This window comes from Hyla sarda, chromosome 3 (genome assembly GCF_029499605.1).
Source record: "Hyla sarda isolate aHylSar1 chromosome 3, aHylSar1.hap1, whole genome shotgun sequence".
Lineage (NCBI taxonomy): Eukaryota > Metazoa > Chordata > Amphibia > Anura > Hylidae > Hyla > Hyla sarda.
The window spans coordinates 261,840,323-261,861,312 of record NC_079191.1 but is presented as its reverse complement, the minus strand read 5'-3'; the positions used below and the strand labels follow the sequence as shown (position 1 = coordinate 261,861,312).

The 20,990-nt window shown below is 45.9% G+C and overlaps 1 protein-coding gene across 5 annotated transcripts in view; it reads right to left on the bottom strand.

The window, feature by feature from the left end:
• TMEM200A (transmembrane protein 200A) overlaps window positions 1-20,990 on the bottom strand; it is a 182,903-nt gene that overhangs the window by 143,015 nt on the left and 18,898 nt on the right. For 3 of the 5 annotated variants that reach the window (XM_056566530.1, XM_056566531.1, XM_056566532.1), the window contains one exon: window positions 3,457-3,543. The exons of the other annotated variants lie outside the window; for them this stretch is intronic. The gene's annotated coding sequence lies outside the window, so the exon portion shown is untranslated. The remainder of the gene's footprint in view (window positions 1-3,456; window positions 3,544-20,990) is intronic. 5 annotated transcript variants of the gene reach the window in all.

Genomic DNA, 20,990 nt, shown 5'->3' with positions numbered 1-20,990 from the left:
ACAATGCTCAGAAGAGAAGGAGTCATATTTGGCTTTTTGAGAGCAAATTTTGCTCGGGGGCATGTCGCATTTAGGAAGCCCCTATGGTGCCAGGACAGCAAAAAATACCCACATGGCATACCATTTTGGAAACTAGACCCCTTGAGGAACGTAACAAGAAATAAAGTGAGCCTTAATACCCCACAGGGGTTTCACGACTTTTGCATACGTAAAAAAAAAAAAAAATTTCACTAAAATGTGTTTCCCCCCCCCAAATTTCACATTTTTGCAAGGGTTAATAGCAGAAAATACCCCCCAAAATTTGTAACCCCATCTCTTATGAGTATGAAGGTACCCCATAAATTGACCTGAAGCGCACTACGGGCAAACTACAATGCTCATAAGAGAGGGAGTCATATTTGGCTTTTTGAGAGCAAATTTTGCTCGGGGGGCATGTCCCATTTAGGAAGCCCCTATGGTGCCAGGACAGCAAAATAACCCCCACATGGCATACCATTTTGGAAACTAAACCCCTTGAGGAACGTAACAAGGGGTACAGTGAGCATTTACCCCCCACTGGTGTCTGTCAGATCTTTGGAACAGTGGGCTGTACAAAATTTTTAATTTGCGCAGCCCACTGTTCCAAAGATCTGTCAGACACCAGTGGGGGGTAAATTCTCACTGCACCCCTCATTACATTCCGTGAGGGGTGTAGTTTCCGAAATGGGGTCACATGTGAGGTTTTGTTTTTTTTGCGTTTGTCAAAACCGCTGTAACAATCAGCCACCCCTGTGCAAATCACCTCAAATGTACATGGTGCACTCTCCCTTCTGGGCCTTGTTGTGCGCCCCCAGAGCACTTTGCGCCCACATATGGGGTATCTCCGTAGTCGGGAGAAATTGCATTACAAATTTTGGGGGGCGTTTTTCCCTTTTACCTCTTGTCAAAATGAAAAGTATGGGGCAACACCAGCATGTTAGTGTAAAAAAATTTTTTTTTTACACTAACATGCTGGTGTAGACCCCAACTTCACCTTTTCATGAGGGGTGAAAGGAGAAAAAGCCCCCCAAAATTTGTTAAGAAATTTCTCCCGAGTACGGCGATACCCCATATGTGACCCTAAACTGTTGCCTTGAAATACGACAGGGCTCCAAAGTGAGAGCGCCATGCGCATTTGAGGCCTAAATTAGGGACTTGCATAGGGGTGGACATAGGGGTATTCTACGCCAGTGATTCCCAAACAGGGTGCCTCCAGCTGTTGCAAAACTTCCAGCATGCCTGGACAGTCAACGGCTGTCCGGCAATACTGGGAGTTGTTGTTTTGCAACAGCTGGAGGCTCCATTTTGGAAACAGTGGCGTACCAGACGTTTTTCATTTTTATTGGGGGAGGGGGGCTGTGTAGGGGAATGTGTATATGTAGTGTTTTTTACTTTTTATTTTATTTTGTGTTAGTGTAGTGTAGTGTTTTTAGGGTACAGTCACATGGGCAGGGGGGGTTACAGCGAGTTTGAGCTGCCGCGCAAAATTTGCTGCATCGCAAACTTGCAGCCTGATACTCACTGTAAGCCCCCTGCCCGTGTGAATGTATCCTGTACATTCACAGTGGGGGGGGACCTCCAGCTGTTGCAAAACTACAACTCCCAGCATGCACAGTCCATCAGTGCATGCTGGTAGTTATAGTTTTGCAACAGCTGGAGGCACACGGGTTGGGAAACACTGAGTTAGGAAACAGACAATGTTTCCCAACCAGTGTGCCTCCTGTTGTTGCAAAACCACAACTCCCAGCATTCTCAGGCATGCTGGGAGTAGTAGTTCGGCAACATCTTTAGAGCTAGATGTTGCCGAACTACAACTCCCAGCATGCTTGGAGTTGTAGTTTTGCAACATCTGGAGGACTACAGTTTGCAGACCACTAATACAGTGGTTCCCAATCTGTGCCCTTCCAGATGTTGCAAAACTACAACTCCCAGTATGCCAAAACTGTCCAGGCATGCTGGGAGTTGTAGTTCTGCAACATCTGAAGGGCCAGATGTTACAGAACTACAAATCCCAGCATGCCTGGACAGTAAGGGCATGCTGAGGATGTGTAGTTTTGCAACATCTGGAAGGGTACAGTGGTCTCCAAACTGTGGACCTCCAGATGTTGCAAAACTGCAACTCCCAGCATGCCCAGACGCCAAGGGCTGTCTGGGCATGCTGGGAGTTGTAGTTTACAGGGTCCCTTTACAGCAATGCATGTCGCTTTACGGCGACGTGCATTGCTGTAAAGGGCCCGACCGCGGCTGAAGATCTACTCACCTGTCTCCTCCGCCATCTTCATCGTCTGGATCCGAGTCTTCAGGGACGAGGTAAGTACCAGGGCCGGTCCCCAGCACTCCCCCGTCCCCCGCCGCGTCCTCCGGTCTTCCTCCCGTCCTCTCCGGACTTTCAGGGGCCGGGCAGGGCGGGAGGAAGTAACCGCCCCCCCCCCCCTGCGATTGGTCGGTTAACTAACCGACAGATCGCAGGGTATAGGAGGAGGTGGCAGGCTTGCCACCTCGCTCCGATACTCCAGCATGGTCCTGGCTGTCTGTGACAGCCGGGATCATGCAAAATTACCGGGCGGTCGGGTCCCAGAGACCCGATCAGCCCGGTATCGCCGCAAATCGCAAGGGCGATTTCCCTTGCGATTTGCGGCGATCGCCGACATGGGGGGCCTACATGGCCCCCCTCAGCATATGCCCTGGATGCCTGCTGAAGGATTTCAGCAGGCATCCAGTTCCGATCTCTGCCCGGGGCGCGGCAGAGACCGGAAAATGCCATGACGTTGTGGAACGTCATTGGTCCTTAAAGCCCAGGGTGCCATGACGTTCCACAACGTCATTGGTCCTTAAGAGGTTAAGTCTCAGGGAGCTGGCGCGCGCGCGCCCTAGAGAGCGGAGCCGCGCGCGCCAGCACATGACAGCAGGGGACGGGAACGGGTAAGTGACCTGGGAAGCGATTCGCGAGCGGGCGCGTCCCGCTGTGCGAATCGCGTCCCCAACGGCCATGACAGAGCAGCGCTCCCGGTCAGCGGGACTGACCGGGGAGCTGCAGGGAGAAAGACGCCGTGAGCGCTCCGGGGAGGAGCGGGGACCCGGAGCGCTAGGCGTAACAATACTGCATAGGTCTATATTGATGGTCCTCTATATACAACATGTATACGCAAAAATACCTTATTAGCAGAGCCACGCCTGTAATGTTTTGTATTTATAAAAGACAGAGAATGACATGGCAGAGAGACATTGACAGAAGCATTAACGCCACAATGAGTCTCACCCACTAACTTCAAGATGACACCTTCAGAACAGATGGAACCTTTGAAATGGCACTAAAGACTATAACTAATTCTGTAATTGCTTTACATTTTTATAGACTATGCAGTAAATCTCCATTTTTATAAGAAATTCATTTTGAGTAGTTTTAGAACAATTGAAGGCAGAATAAAGAATATTTACCTTTTAGTGAGAACTTTCCATTTGGAGGAATAACAGCTTTAAAGAGGGACGAATATGGGGCAGTAGGTTTCAGGTTTATTACATATACTAAATAAAAGAAAAACAAAATTATAAATAATTTAAAAAAATGTACCATTCCTTGGCAAAATGTAAAGCCACAGTCAATGTCGGTGCGGTGCAGTCCCACCACATATTCCTGGCTTGCCTTACAAGATTTTGACGAATCTTCAGCAAGATTGTGCTGTAATACTGTGATCTAGTGTAAGATCTTGCTAATGGGACCAATGATCGCAGCGAATCACAGTATTACAGCTCAATCTCCCTGAAAGTCAGTACTTTACAAGAAAGCATTATGGTGGAACACAAAACCCCACAAGGAAAGTTGGATCGCTAAGTGACCAAGGCGTTATATTACGGTTTGCTAAAGAATGGTCATTTTTTTTAAATAAATTACTGTACATATATATATTTTTTTTCATTTAACCAAAACAATTTAGTCGTGTATTAAACTTGCAACCAACTACTCCATGATAGGGATGGAGGTGCATGTCCCATACACATCAGATAGCGTCCTCCATAGGCATATACAGGTGAAGTGGACAACATTGATTGAATGTGCATCCACTTTGCTGCTACTGAATGCCTCTGCTGATTTTCACTTCACAAATCTGGATAAAAAACCCACAGAACATTCGCTAAAAGGGAACCATAACTGTCATGTCAGTTCCCTTTCTTTGGCCAGTAACCACCAATTAAAGATGGAACCCTTCTTTATGTTTTTCTACGGCCATCTTCTGCCATGTCTTCAAATGTGACCAGTGCGGCCGGACACTACTGAATACCATTTTGTGCAATAATTAGAAGGGTACTACCATCTCTGTGCCTGACTGAAGTGGTTGGGATCACAGAAACGGCTGAGCTGGCAGTAATAGGCTGTTTCCGCAACTAAACGGGAGTAACATAAACAGCAACCGCACAGCTTATGTTTTCTGTTTATAATCACCATCTTATAGGGTTATTTTTCTTATTTGAATAATGTTATATTCTGAATAATTAAAAAATAGCGTCTCTAAAAAAAAATCATGCTAATATACTATAATATGTTTTATGTGTAATTGTACTATTGCATCTCATATATTTCTTTTTATTTGGATATGTAATGTATCGCACAAGTATATAGCATGTTCTTTACAGAAGTACAAGGGTAAACCTTTTCAGAAATGAAAGGAGCTGCCATTAGCGCTGATTTGTCTGTAACCTTATACGGGGCGGCTTCTTGATTAATTGGGTTAATGCACTTTCTGTATTAAACTAGAAATGATATAATCCCCCTCTGTCCTCTGTGTACTGTCACCTTGCTCCCAGCAGTTTCCATCACCTGCTGTCTGACAAGATCTTCAGACTTGTGCTCATTAGTTTTCTGTATTTTCTGACCAATTTTATTACAATCCTCAATAGTTCTACCTTTTTATTTTTTCAAGATGGACATTTTTATTCTTCTTAATTTATAGGTCATCTGAAAGAACTAAGCATCTGATTTTCCCTGCAGTTGTGATCAAGGTAATAAAATCATATAATGCAGTAACCTATGGTTAAGATATGCCACAACATTATAATCTTGGGGTTATGACCATTAGGGCCTCTGCTGATCCAGAATATAAAAACTCCCTTTTGTGTGGGATTTGAAGTACTCCATGAAAGTCAGCAAGGTTGTGGCGTCACGAACAAAAGGGGTTGATGCCATTTGCCTCTACGGTACCTTACAGGTAGCAAGCAGTGTCATTAAAAAAGAGAGCCACATGTGTTACGCCTAGCGCTCCGGGTCCCCGCTCCTCCCCGGAGCGCTCACGGCGTCTTTCTCCCTGCAGCTCCCCGGTCAGTCCCGCTGACCGGGAGCGCTGCTCTGTCATGGCCGTTGGGGATGCGATTCGCACAGCGGGACGCGCCCGCTCGCGAATCGCATCCCAGGTCACTTACCCGTTCCCGTCCCCTGCTGTCATGTGCTGGCGCGCGCGGCTCCGCTCTCTAGGGCGCGCGCGCGCCAGCTCCCTGAGACTTAAAGGGCCAGTGCACCAATGATTGGTGCCTGGCCCAATTAGCTTAATTGGCTCCCACCTGGTCCCTGACTATATCTAACCTCCTCCCTTGCACTTCCTTGCCGGATCTTGTTGCCCTTGTGCCTAGTGAAAGCGTTTTGTGTGTTTAAAACCCTGTGTACCAGAACTTCTGCTATCTCCTCTGACTACGAACCTTGCCGCCTTCCCCCGACCTTCTGCTACGTCCGACTTTGCTTCTGCCTACTCCCTTGTACCTCGCCTATCTTCAGCAGCCAGAGAGGTGAGCCGTTGCTAGTGGATACGACCTGGTCACTACCGCCGCAGCAAGACCATCCCGCTTTGCGGCGGGCTCTGGTGAAAACCAGTAGTGTCTTAGAACCGGTCCACTAGCACGGTCCTCGCTATCCCTCTCTGGCACAGAGGATCCACCTCCTGCCAGCCGGCATCGTGACAGTAGATCCGGCCATGGATCCCGCTGAAGTTCCTCTGCCAGTTGTCGCTGACCTCCCTACGCTGGTCGCCCAGCAAGCTCGTCAGATCGCCCAGCAGTCGCAACAGATAGCGCAACAAGATCACCAGCTGTCGTACTTGACCACCATGACACAGCAACTCCAGTCACAACTACAGCAAGTACAGTCGCAGCTACAGCAGCAACAACCATCTCCTCCGCCAGCTCCAGCACCCCTTCCGCGGCGAGTGGCCGCTCCTAGCCTCCGCCTGTCCTTGCCGGACAAATTTAATGGGGACTCTAAGTTTTGCCGTGGCTTTCTTTCGCAATGTTCCTTGCACTTAGAGATGATGTCGGATCAGTTTCCTACTGAAAGGTCTAAGGTGGCTTTCGTAGTCAGCCTTCTGTCTGGAAAAGCCCTGTCATGGGCCACACCGCTCTGGGACCGCGATGACCCCGTCACTGCCTCTGTACACTCCTTCTTCTCGGAAATTCGAAGTGTCTTTGAGGAACCTGCCCGAGCCTCTTCTGCTGAGACTGCCCTGCTGAACCTGGTCCAGGGTAATTCCTCCGTTGGCGAGTACGCCATACAATTCCGTACTCTTGCTTCTGAACTATCCTGGAATAATGAGGCTCTCTGCGCGACCTTTAAAAAAGGCCTATCCAGCAACATTAAAGATGTTCTGGCCGCACGAGAGACTCCTGCTAACCTGCATGAACTCATTCATCTAGCCACTCGCATTGACATGCGTTTTTCTGAGAGGCATCAAGAGCTCCGCCAGGAAAAAGACTTAGATCTCTGGACACCTCTCCCACAGTCTCCACTGCAATCTGCGCCTAGGCCTCCCGCCGAGGAGGCCATGCAAGTGGATCGGTCTCGCCTGACCCTGGAAGAGAGGAATCGCCGTAAGGAAGAGAATCTTTGTCTGTACTGTGCCAGTACTGAACATTTTTTGGTGGATTGCCCAATCCGTCCTCCACGTCTGGGAAACGCACGCTCGCACTCAGCTCTCGTGGGTGTGGCGTCTCTTGATGCCAAGTCGGCTTCTCCACGTCTCACGGTACCTGTTCGGATTTCCACTTCAGCCAGCTCTCCCCTCTCAGCCGTGGCCTGCCTGGACTCTGGAGCTTCTGGGAATTTTATTCGGGAGTCCTTTGTGAATAAATTCCGCATTCCGGTGACCCGTCTTGTCAAGCCACTCCACATTTCCGCGGTCAACGGAGCCAGGTTGGATTGCACCGTGCGTTACCGCACGGAGCCCCTCCTAATGTGCATCGGACCTCATCACGAGGAGATTGTATTTTTTGTCCTTCCTAATTGCTCTTCTGAAGTTCTCCTTGGACTACCCTGGCTTCAACACCATTCCCCAACCCTGGATTGGTCCACTGGGGAGATCAAGAGTTGGGGTCCCTCTTGTTCCAAGGACTGCCTTCAACCGGTTCCCAGTACTCCCTGCCGTGACCCTGTGGTTCCTCCTGTATCCGGTCCCCCTAAGGTCATTAAGGACTCTGCCTGCCACAGGAAATGCCCCTCCCCCCCTCCCAGTTCCATCAGGCAAGCTTCTGTGTCCCCTCATGGCCCTCGTCCTGGTGTCACACTGCCCCGTGCCAGGTCTCGCCCTCTGCCCTCTCTCCCCATTCCCACTCCTGCGGTTCTGCCTGCCGTTGAGGAATCCCTCCATCCTTTCCCGGTGTCCTCATCCCAGGGGAGGCAGTTACCCGATAAAGAGAAGGGGAGACCTAAGGGGGGGGGTACTGTTACGCCTAGCGCTCCGGGTCCCCGCTCCTCCCCGGAGCGCTCACGGCGTCTTTCTCCCTGCAGCTCCCCGGTCAGTCCCGCTGACCGGGAGCGCTGCTCTGTCATGGCCGTTGGGGATGCGATTCGCACAGCGGGACGCGCCCGCTCGCGAATCGCATCCCAGGTCACTTACCCGTTCCCGTCCCCTGCTGTCATGTGCTGGCGCGCGCGGCTCCGCTCTCTAGGGCGCGCGCGCGCCAGCTCCCTGAGACTTAAAGGGCCAGTGCACCAATGATTGGTGCCTGGCCCAATTAGCTTAATTGGCTCCCACCTGGTCCCTGACTATATCTAACCTCCTCCCTTGCACTTCCTTGCCGGATCTTGTTGCCCTTGTGCCTAGTGAAAGCGTTTTGTGTGTTTAAAACCCTGTGTACCAGAACTTCTGCTATCTCCTCTGACTACGAACCTTGCCGCCTGCCCCCGACCTTCTGCTACGTCCGACTTTGCTTCTGCCTACTCCCTTGTACCTCGCCTATCTTCAGCAGCCAGAGAGGTGAGCCGTTGCTAGTGGATACGACCTGGTCACTACCGCCGCAGCAAGACCATCCCGCTTTGCGGCGGGCTCTGGTGAAAACCAGTAGTGTCTTAGAACCGGTCCACTAGCACGGTCCTCGCTATCCCTCTCTGGCACAGAGGATCCACCTCCTGCCAGCCGGCATCGTGACAACATGATTTTAGGGGTCCTGGGAGTTGGACCCACCCACTCAAACCACCAAGTGATGGCATATGCTATTGCAAAACACCCTAACTTGTAACATTGGAAGAACCTATTTAAACTGTATCCATTCTGGTGTATGCCACAATACCCAATAAAGACTGAAAAAAACAATTCTGTAGAGAATACAGGAGAATACACCCCCTTTATCTGATTCACAAAAAATTGTTACAGAGGTTGAAAAAAGACATAGACAAGTCCATAGAGCTTAAAGGGGTACTCCGCTCCTAGACATCTTATCCCCTATTCAAAGGATAAGAGATAAGATGTCTGATCACGGGGATCCCGCCGCCGGGGACCCCCGCAATCTTGGCTGTGGCACCCCTGACATCCATTGCGAACCTCGATCAGTGCCGGGTGACTGGCGATGCGGAGCAGGGGCGCGTGACTTCACGGCAATGACCCACTTGTCATGTCATGGGCACGCCCCCTCAATGGAAGTCTATGGGAGGGGGGTGTGATGGCCGTCACGCCCCTCCTATAGATTTGCATTGAGGACGCATGCCTGTGACGTCATGAGCAGGGCATGGCCGTGATATCACGAGCCTCCGGAGCTGCACCCAATTCTCTAAACGAACGCCGGGTGCAGCAGGGAGATCGCTGGGGTTCCGTCGCTGGGAACGTCTTATCCTTCTGGATAGGGGATAAGATGTCTAGGGGCAGAGTACCCCTTTAACATTTCTCATAAGTTACTGTATATATCATCAATGACTAGATTATTTATAACCCTCAATGCCATTTCTTATATAGAAAACAATCTAACCCTTTTAAAGGAAATCTGTCATCAGAATCACCCGCACTAAACCTGTTACACAGGCTTGTAGTGCGGGTGATCGTGATTAAAACGCTCCTCACCTGGTTAAAAATGGTTCAGTGGTTCGTCAGATATCTTTATCTTTAGTTTTCTGTTATTCCCTGGCTTGGGGCTCAGTGGGAGGGCCGCATCAGCGCGGACTCGGCTATACGTCATGCGGCGCTCCCCACGTGACCAAAAACAAGGAGTTGGACTGCGATGATACATTCATGAATATTCATGAGCCGGGCAGCCGCTCCGCCCGGCTAAAATGACGTATAGCCAGGTCCGCGCTGATGCGGACCTCCCACTGAGCCCCAAGCCAGGGAATAACATAAAACTAAAGATAAAGATATCTGACGAACCGCTGAACCATTTTTAATGAGGTAAGAAGCGTTTTAATCAGGATCACCCGCAATACAAGCCTGTGTAACAGGTTTAGTGCGGGTGATTCTGATGACAGATTTCCTTTAAATACTTCAATATTTTTAGTAAAGCTTTGCACATAAAGTAAAAACACCATAATTAGTGGCAAACCAGAAATTGGTAAAGAAATATTGCAAGGCATGTGTGCCTTACCAAAAGTTACATGATAAATGCAGCAAATGCTGATTATCAGTCTACCTTGGCATTTGCACAATTTTTATAGGCAGAAATGCTGTAGTTAAATCTTAGTTAAATCGTTAGATACTTTTTGAAAGTAGTCAAATATCTCCAGATTACATGGAATGGCTATGGGAAAGAAAGTGCCTGACCCTTAAATATTTAAAAAGTTCTCAGGAAGGAAGGAAGAAGCAAACACACAGCTCTGGAAAACTAAATTAGAGACCTTGAGAAAATAGATGGGAATAGTGATAATACGACAGCTGAGTCATCGACTCATAACCATATCCAATAAGGCAAATGACAGTAATTGTAGAGTGGTGTGGAATTTATGTATCATAGATGGATGCGCTGAGTGTTCACAAAGAACCCAGCAAGTCCCTAGTTAGGAGGGAAATCCCTGAGAAATTCTGTGTGTGGCATGTGCCAACAAATCAGTCGGTGCTAACACTGCTTGAAAATGCACCTTCTCCATAAACGACAGTGCTTTTTTTGAGAGGATTCCATAGAGAAAATGAACATATTTATTTTTTCAGCAGAGTCTGAATTTAGACTTTCCATGGCAGAGCTTTCCACTGTTGAACTTATGTTGTGTGCAAAGTGCAGCAGAATTCTATTGTAAACAATGGGAGGCTGCTGCACTGGAATTTCTTGGCACCCTATTTACACAGGTTTCCACTTGTGAATGGGTCCTGATAGAGGATGAAAACTCCTGAATGGCAGGAATAATAATGAGCACATATCCACCATACTAGCATACAATTGTTCAATCTGTACCCGATGGATATGGACATTACAATGCTACAAATGTCTCAGCTTAGCAACCATTGTCACTACATAATATCTGCAGATGAAGTGCACCCCTAGTCCTCCTACTCTCCTATATTTATCAAAGGAGAACACTGTATGTTCAGTTACAATAAAAGTGGAGAAAAAATATAATGGGACATGTAAAGGGAAGGTGCAGAACACATGCAATAGTTCAGGTAATAATGTCATCTTGAAAGTAAAAACCCATCCAGGCTACAAGATCTTAACTTTATGTACGGGACGGTTCACACTAAGTTTGTAGTGTACAGGTGCCAGATCCGGTTGGGAGGAGCGAAAAACAGCCGCTCCTGTACCCCAGCCGGATCCGTCCGGAACCCCATTCCTTTCAATGAGCTGACCGGATTCAAACGCTTGAAAAACCGTATACAGAAAAACCGTTTACGGGGCAAAAATGAGCCGACCGGAGTCAGCATTTGACTACGGTCGGCTCATTGAAGTAAATGGGGTTCCGGATGGATCCGGCTGGGGTATAGGAGCGGCCAGTTTTCACTCCCCCCAACCGGATCCGGCACTCATACACTACAAATGTAGTGTGAACCCAGCCTTAGAATTCCAAATCAGTTAGGAGCGATCTAAGAAAGGGGATATAGTTAGCAGAGTACAAGGACTTAGATGTGCCAGTAAGTGTGTTACCCCAAAAAAATTTTAACAGTTGGTTGACAATCAAGGGGGTATTTAGACTAGGAAAGATGTTGATTCTGATGGCACATTAACTGGGAGTACATGAGCATTTTTCTTATTTAAACAAAAATAGGAAACAATGCTAAAAAGAGAATAATTCAAGAGCAGCTTCAAAATAATTTTATGGGGGTCAAAATGTTGTCATCGTATAAATAGAAATAGAATGAGAAGACATAAAGAGGTATTCCGGGCAAAAACATTTTATCCCCTATCCAAAGGATAGGGGATAAGATGTCTGATCGCAGGGGGCTCGCCGCTGGAACCCCGCGATCTCACTGCAGCACCCGCATTCTATGCGGGAGCTGCATCTCCAGTTTCGGAAGCCTGCGGGTTTCCGGGACTGGGGACATGATGTCACGTCACACCCCCTCCATTCATGTCTGAATGGAGGGGGCATGGCGTGGCATCACGTCCCCAGTCCCAGAAACCCGGAGGTTTCCGAAACTGGAGACGCAGCTCCCGCATAGTATGCGGGTGCTGCAGGGAGATCGCGGGAGGTTCCAGCGGCGAACCACCCACGATCAGACATCTTATCCCCTATCCTTTGGATAGGGGATAAAATGTTTTTGCCTGGAATACCCCTTTAAACTCCAGTAATAGACTTGTTTTGCCTAACTTCTTTGGCTAGGGGTTACATAGATAAAATGAAAATCAAAGAGTAGTATGGACACCCCTGACAAGTGCTGTGATTGTAAAAATGTCAGAATGGGTACCCTAAGTGAACACTTACTTGGACTGATGGGAATACGGCACACGAATAGCTTCAAGAAATACTCCTCCGAATCCAATTCCCTGTAGAGTCCAGGAGCCGTCCGACCAATTAATAGAGTTGAATGCCTTCTTGGCATCAAAGATTAATAGAACAGGTGAAATAGTCTGATACACAATACAAAAGGTGATACATAATATTAAAGGAGCGCCAAGTATTATTTGAGGCTTGACGGACCTTTTGCAAATCCAGTTTCATCAAGGATGGCGATCACTGCACGCAGAAAGTGAACTGACAGGTACTGCACCTGACAGGGGTAAATTGGAACCCCCACAACACGATTGCAGGGTGCTGATTGGTTACCATGGAAGCTGGAGGCCTTCTGAAGGCTTCTGTGCCTGCCATGGAAGATCTGCTTGTATAGTCTGCCTCAGGCAAATCCAAAAATGTACAATGAAATTATTATGAAAAGGATTTCACACAGCCGGCCCGGTGTCTGACAGTACAGTTTTTCACAAGTCCTGTGCACAGTAAATATAAAGGCATACACTAATTGCTGAGATAGGTGTCAACAGTTTTGTCATATGGGACCAATGAATATGATCCGTGACTGTCACTGTGAGACAACTGCTGCCAATGGTAACTGTGATGCATATGGATGTTATTTTATGGTCCGGACCATTGGGGGGGGGGGAGTGGTATTGAGCACCTGGGAGGGGCTACAAGATGGTCTAGACTTACTATTTCTCTCTCAATTCACAATATATGTTCTGTATGAGGAGAGAAAAAACATTATATTTCTGTACCACAACTGTTTCACCATAGTTTGCTGTTATTTGTTGAAAAATTGTGATCTAGTGCTCTGTATCATTAGTTTATTACTACAGTACAGGAGTAAAAAAAAAGCAGCACCTTACCATAACGGAAATCAGCAAAAAAGGCATATTGATGGTCATTAAGGACTTAAATGGGCACTGTTAGATCCAAAAACATTTGATAAATGTTGTTACTAAGGAAAGGACTTAAATGGGCACTGTTAGATCCAAAAACGTTTGATATGTTGTTACTAATGAAAATGAAAGACCTTTTTGTAATATGGTTGTTTAAGAAATGTTGAATCTATATATATAAAACTCAACGATTGTGTGTGTGTATGTATGTATGTATGTGTGTGTGTGTGTGTATGTATGTATGTATGTGTGTGTGTGTATGTATGTATGTATGTGTGTGTGTGTATGTATGTATGTATGTGTGTGTGTGTGTGTGTATGTTCCAGCATCACGTCCAAACGGCTAAAGATATTAACATGAAACTTGGCACATATGTTACTTACCGTATTTATCGGGGTATACCACGCACCGGCCTATAACACGCACCCTCATTTTACCAAGGATATTTGGGTAAAAAAAGTTTTTTACCCAAATATCCATGAAAAAATGAGGGTGCGTGTGTGTGCGTGTATACCCCGATATACCCCCAGGAAAGGCAGGGGGAGAGAGGCCGTCGCTGCCCGCTTCTCTCCCCCTGCCTTTCCTGGGGTCTAGAGCGCTGCTGTCGGCCCTTTTCACCCCCTGGTTATCGGCGCCGCTGCCCGTTCTGTCTCCCTGACTATCGGTGCCGGCGCCGATAGCCAGGTTGAGAGAAGCGGCGCCGACAGCCAGGGGGAGAGAAGGGGCAGCGGCACCCATTGCCGTCATGACGTCATGCGCCGCGCCGTTCAGCGCATAGCAATGACGCCGGGGACGCACGACGGAGGCCTGGAGCAGCGCGGACCGGACTCAGGTAATTATGCCACCGGGGATGGGGGGAGGCAACGGGGCAGCGGCGCCGGCAATGGGTGCCGCTGCCCCTTCTCTCCCCCTGGCTGTCGGCGCCGATTCTCTCCCCCTGGCTATCGGCGCCAGCACCGATAGTCAGGGGGACAGAACGGGCAGCGGCGCCGATAACCAGGGGGTGAAAAGGGCCGACAGCAGCGCTCTAGACCCCCAGGAAAGGCAGGGGGAGAGAAGCGGGCAGCGACGGCCTCTCTCCCCCTGCCTTTCCTGGGGGTGTATCGGCGTATAACACGCACACAGACTTTAGGCTAAAAATTTTAGCCTAAAAAGTGCGTGTTATACGCCGATAAATACGGTATGTCAACAACAAATATAGGATAGGTAATTTAACCCTTACTCACCTCCCATTTGCCAGGGGTGGGGTTTTTGTTTAAAGTCCCATACAAGTCTATGGGAAATATATGTTACTGCGTAACTTCCAAACGGCTGGAGATATTTCGATAATACTTGGTCACATGTTATTTATATGTCAACTTAAAATATAGGATAGTAAATTTAACCCTTAACTACCCCAATTTGTGAGGGTAGGGTTTTTTGTTTAAAATCCCATGCAAATCAATGGGAAATGTATGTTCTCACATAACTTCCGTACGGCTGGAGATATACCTGGTAAACATCTTACAGTTTGGGATATGAGGACGGGATAGGAGGTCAGGATAGGAGGTCCAGATAGGAGGTCAAGAAAGGAGGATGGGATGGTCGGGATAGGAGGTCGGGATAGGAGTTGGAGATAGGAGCTCGAGATAGGAGGTCGAGTTAGGAGGTCGGTATAGGAGGACAGGATAGGAGGTGGAGATAGGAGGTGGAGATAGGAGGACGGGATAGGAGGTCGGGATAGGAGGTAGGCATAGGAGGTCGAGATAGGAGGTCGGGATAGGAGGTCGAGATAGGACGTCGAGATAGGAGGATGGGATAGGAGGTCGGGATAGGAGGACGGGAAAGGAGGACAGGATAGGAGGTCAGGATAGGAGGTCGAGATAAGAGGTCAAGATAGGAGGTCGAGATAGGAGAACGGGATAAGAGGTCGGGACAGGAGGTCAGGACAGGAGGTCGGGATAGGAGGTCGAGATTGGAGGTCGAGATAGGAGGTCGGGATAGGATGTCGAAATAGGAGGATTGGATAGGAGGACAGGATAGGAGGAAGGGATATGAGATCGAGATAAGAGAAAGGGATAGGAGGATGGGATAGGAGGACTGGACAGGAGGATGGGATAGGAGGTAGGGATAGGAGGTCGGGATAGGTGGTCGGGATAGGAGGTTGTGGTATGAGGAAGGGATAATGAGGACAGGATATGGGGTTGGGATATCAAAAGCTTCCTCCTTTGTTGATTTTCCTCCCCAACAAGAATTAGGAAGGAAAAACCGGGCAAAGCCGGGTACTCAGCTAGTATTTAATAAAGAAAACGGTTCTTGAAAATCCCACCACTAGGGGTCCCCATACCTACTGGGACATTAACCAGTCTTGCAGCAGCATTAGGCTTGTCCATGAGTTATGGACAAGAGATGACTCATGGACAAGGCTGCATGAGCAGAAACACCAGTCACCTCCATTACCACAAGGGAGGGACATACCACCTACCCCTGAGAGGATTTCTAACACTGCTAGCTAATGAAAAGAGGTATTTTTATAATAAATATAAGTGATAGAGACATAAAAATTATATGTACATGGATTAGGTACTGAGTAACATCTTTTTTTTTTTAGGGGGGGGGGATCTGACAGATATGCCTTAATAGCACATTTTTGGAAGTCCATAATTACTAGAGCACACAGAGAGAATAAGTTGCCCTTAAAAACAACTTTTCTGCTCTTATTTTAAGGGGCCCTTTGAAAAATAAATGCACATTTGAATTGGTTGCCATGAACAACTCAATCTTTACCCTTACACTCTTATATTAGCTATGACCCTATGAAGGAGTTTTATCGAAACCTGTTAATTATTTTATTTTTCAGAGGCCGTTTTAAAAATAAAAGAAGCAATCTAGTTGTTATGGGAAACTGGTCTGCTTTTCCTCTGCACAGGTTTTGATGAATCTCCTCCATATGTTTAATTATGAGATCTTGGCTTTTTCGTTCTTACTTATTTGTTAAGCATTTATAACATTTATTATTAGCCGAGTCACAAGAAAAATTCACATTTATTGACAAACAATAATTCAGACAATGTAAACTTTTTAACGTTGTCTAAATTTTTGAATAGGGTATAGAACCATAACACAGTAATGCAGGGAGAATGTCATCCTTAGGTTATTTTACTTGATCATAAGGCTATGTTTACATGGTGGAATTTTGGCAATTCTGCACAATTCTGTTCAGCCAAGCTGAAATTCCATGCGCAATTGTGGCAGAATTGCAGCAGCATTTCTGTGTTTTCAGAATTCCGCCAGAATTCAAGCTCTATTAACTTCAATGGGAATCTGCCCTGAAATTCTGCAAAATATAAGACTCGTCTTATATTTTGGTGGAATGCAGAAAACGTAATTTCCTTTGCAGAATTCCAGCTGAGGGAATTCCACTGTCTGTATGAGACTGCAGAGTCCCATTGAAATCAATGTGTGTAAAATTTTGGTGGAATTTCTGGTGAAATTATGCACGGAAATTCTGCCATGTGAACGTAGCCTAATACAGCCAGAATGTATAGTTTACAGCATGTATGGCTACAACATGAGGAGCCTCTGTAGTTCTCCTAAGTAGTTTTACAGTTATACCTAAAATATTGGAAACATTGCTCATCTAAGCCCCTCTGCAATTGAAATGAAATGTCATTTTAACAGATATTAGGCCATAATTAATATATACATAAAATATGGTTTAATTAAAAAAAAAATGGCATAAATTGAGGAAAACTAAGGTGTAAAGATGTGCAGATGTGTTTTATGCAACCACCTGCCAACTAGAAGGAGTCTGATTGCAATTAAAGTGAAATTACATAATAATTAAAAAGGCGCAGATAAAAAAAAATACATCTTACTGAACAAATTGGAAAACTGCTAATTTTGACTTTTCATTTAAATCAATTCAATGCTAATAACTGAATAATACACAAACTAAGGAAAGAAAATATAGTATTTTTAATATGCCTAACGTTTTTTTCACATGGGTCAGATATATTACAGATTTTCTGCAGTAGATTTGCATGATAAACTATTGCAGTCTTTTACAATACTAGCAATCTGCTTTAAACACTGTGAACAAAATGTGCATGAAATCCACATTATGGTGTAATTAAGAAAAATGGTATAAATTGAAGAAAACTAAGGTGTAAAGATGTGCAGATGTGTTTTATGCAACCACCTGCCAGCTAGAAGGAGTCTGATTGCAATTAAAGTGAAATTAAATAATAATTAAAAAGGCGCAGCTAAAAAATGCATTTCACTGAACAAATTGGAAAACTGCAAATTTAGACTTTTCATTTAAATCAATACAATGCTAATAAGTGTAAATTTATGTTGTGGATCCACTGTTGGTTTATTGTGGATTTTCCCCAATGACTTTAATAGGGAAGTTAAGAATAGCAATAAATCTGCAGTGCTGTGGATTCTATTGCAGAAACGCTGCAGATCCACAGAAGAATCCACAACTGTGAATTTAAAATACATTTTTAAAGGGAACCAAATTATCAGGTTTTACTATATATATATATATATATATATATATATATATATATATATATAGCTTGGCAACGTGTTATGTTTGGCAAAATGTAAAATCTGTATCATCACCATCCCAGGGGGACATTTTTGCCCCCCAGGGATGGTAATGATATGAATCTATAAAGTCCCCCCAACGGTTGCCCCGCTAGTGGTCCCCTGGATGGGGACTTATACTTCCCAGCACCAGTTGCTCCTTGAAGCTCCGACCGTGCCCCTGCCCCGTTGGCTTCATTGACGGTCAATCAAGATAACAGGGCAGGGCCATGGCCGGAGCGATGGGTGCTGGTGAGGATAAGTCCCTGCCCAGGGGACTACTATCATATATTCACCATCCCCAGGGAAACAGATTTTACCATATATAATGTATTGCTAAGGCTAGGTTCAGACTACGGAATCTCCGGGCAGAAAATTTCCGCCCGGAGATTCCGAGTGCGGCCAGCGCTGACTGAATCAGTCAACGCTAGGACCGCATGGACACTGCAGTCTCCAATGGACTGCAATGTGTTCCGCGAGTATTTCCGCCTGAAGAAAGAGCTACCCCATTCTTCAGGCGGAAATTTCCAAGCGGATTTTCCGTTCACAAATTCTGAAGTGGGAATTTGTGAACGGAAACCCATTCACTACACTGCGTTTTAGCAAGCGGAATTTCCAGCTGCCATTTCAAATCGGAATTGCAGAAGGAAATTCCGTAGTCTGAACCTAGCCTAAGTGTTAAATATGGTAAAATCTGATGATTGGTTCCCTTTAAAGGTGGTTTCCATGGAGTTTTTCCAGAAAAACTTTTTAGGTAAAAATTGCAGCGGCATAGTATTTAAACCCACTATTACTGCTTCGTGAAGCTCATGAAAAGCTGCAATTGTTTTGGCTTTTTTCAAAATGAAAGAAAGGCTATGAAAAAATCATGTGTGAACAAGGTATAAACTGTACTACTGTAACCAGCAAGTACCGATACCCTCCATTCTGCTTATCCCAGTGGTCCCAAGAATCAGACCCTATGATCACACAGTAATGACCTTAGCTAAAGAAGACGCCCTCAATATAAAATCCCATTAAACCTAAGCCCACATTCAAGATGTTGACATAGCTCAATATTCCTAATTGGAAAATCTCTCCGCCCCTCCAGCTGCCCAACATGCGGGTTTCTATGTGACGCTTACCTTTTCGACCTATAAAGATTAGCTAGTGGTTGGAGAAATGGATTCTTATTTACTCATGTGTTCCAGATCAGCAATTGTGAAAAAACAAGGTTTAGTTACTTTACAAACATGTATAAATATTTAGCAGCAGTAATACTAGAAATTTGGCTGTGTTGCATCTATCTCTATAAAAGTAAACCTGTGTTTTGGGATGTCGACCTATCTTTCCATCTGGTAAAGGAAAGTGTTGGATTTATAGGGTTTTATTTTACCTTAGACCTAGTTTACATAAATGAATGATAATGTATTTGAAAATTGTTACATCTCATATTCATTTAGTCATCTGTGATGATTTGTGGGGAAAAAGAAAGGATATAGAATTGTACAGAATATAATAACACAGCTTGAGACTGCTATTCTTTTGTGTTAAAATTCTGTAAAGAACATGCTCTTGGATTGTCGTGCCTTTCTGTTCCTCTAAAATAGCAGGAGACCTTTCAGGGGAACGAAGACTAAAGCCTAGATGTGATAGAATTGTAAATTCTTGTATTTGGACCAACAATGTAAAAACAAAAGCTTGCTAAACATGCCAGTGTATGTAAATGAGATCTGCTGGGGGAATTATGATTTCCCCCAAAAAAGGACAACATTTTTAGATGCTTCAAAAGCCATTAGACAGTCGCATAATTTTTTTCTGTCAGATTCATGTGAAATCCCCCCAAAACACCTACATGCTTAAAGGGGTACTCCGGCGCTAAGGCCTCTTATCCCCTATCCAAAGGATAGGACATAAGCTGCCTGATCGCGGGGGTCCCGCCGCTGGGGACCCCCGTGATCTTCCATGCTGCACCCCGTTAGAATCAGCCCCCGGAGCGTGCTCGCTCCAGGTCTGATTACTGGCGATCACGGGGACGGAGCATAGTGACGTCACGCTCTGCCCCCTCAATGCAAGCCTACGGAGGGGGCGTGACAGCTGTCACGCCCCCTCCATAGGCTTGTATTGAGGGGGCGGAGCGTGACGTCACACGGGGGCGGAGCCGTGACATCACTATGTAATCAGACCCGGAGCAAGCACGCGGCGGGACCCCCACAATCAGGCATCTTATCCCCTATCCTTTGGATAGGGGATAAGATGTCTTAGCGCCGGAGTACCCCTTTAATAATGAAAACACCATATACTTCTATTGGTGCCGGAATACTCACTTATGCAAAGCTGTAAAACAGGTGAGGAAAAATAAAAGTAGTTTCAACACTGTTAAAGATTACAATCTGTTAATGTATTTCATAATCTACGTAAAGAAATAAAATGATAATAAAATCCACCGTTTCATGTTGTACGGCTTTTGTTTTGGGCTCAGCTCAAAAAACGTCGGAGTTTTTGCACAATATGTAAGGCTTCTTTCACCTATATCAGTTGTCTGGCATTGTTTTCCTCCGGCGTACACCAGAGCTATATTGATGCTAGAACTGATCCCATTCCTTTTTATGGGACAGTTTACAATCTTCCGGCATCTCAGTTTGGACACGTCGGACAGCACCGGACAGGGGAGTGTAGCTTGCTGTTCAGCGTGTAGAAACAATGGACCCTGGATGCTATACAACTGAAACATGTTGTCATTAGTCGTGGCATCAATTGCGTCAAGATTTAGGAGTTCACGTATGCTGGACACCGGACATATGAGACACCAACCTAACAGGGCATTTGTATATTATTTGGAACTAGGATCCCACCAGTACATGTACTATATCACTTCTCACCCTATCTTGCAAAAAACTAAAATGTGATACACAAAGAGCTGAGGGGAATTTTGCAGTATTTGAGAACACCTTCCATCACTCTCTAAACTACACTATATACTACATCTACAGTACACAAGAAGAAAATAATTGGAACATATAAACACATTATGACACAGTCAGACAGGCGTGCACTCACTTTCCAACCAATATAACCATATTACCCCATGTAATGTCCATATAGTTGTAAATACCAGCACAATACAGGCTCTGAAGGCCATATAGTGCTTACAGTGCAGTGACATCCAGTGACTCACAGGGGGCATCTTCTCTGATTTTAGTCTTTCACTTTTCTCATTGTTTCCAACCAGCCCAGGCCACCCTGCAAAGTTCTTTCAGAATCTGCTGGACCAACATCTTAGGCTCCTCACATTTTCAGCATCTTCACTATCTATTTGTCTATTTTAGTGCCTCAAACAGTAATATTGTCTATATTTACATCGCACACAGTAATAATGCATCCATTAAATGACCCTA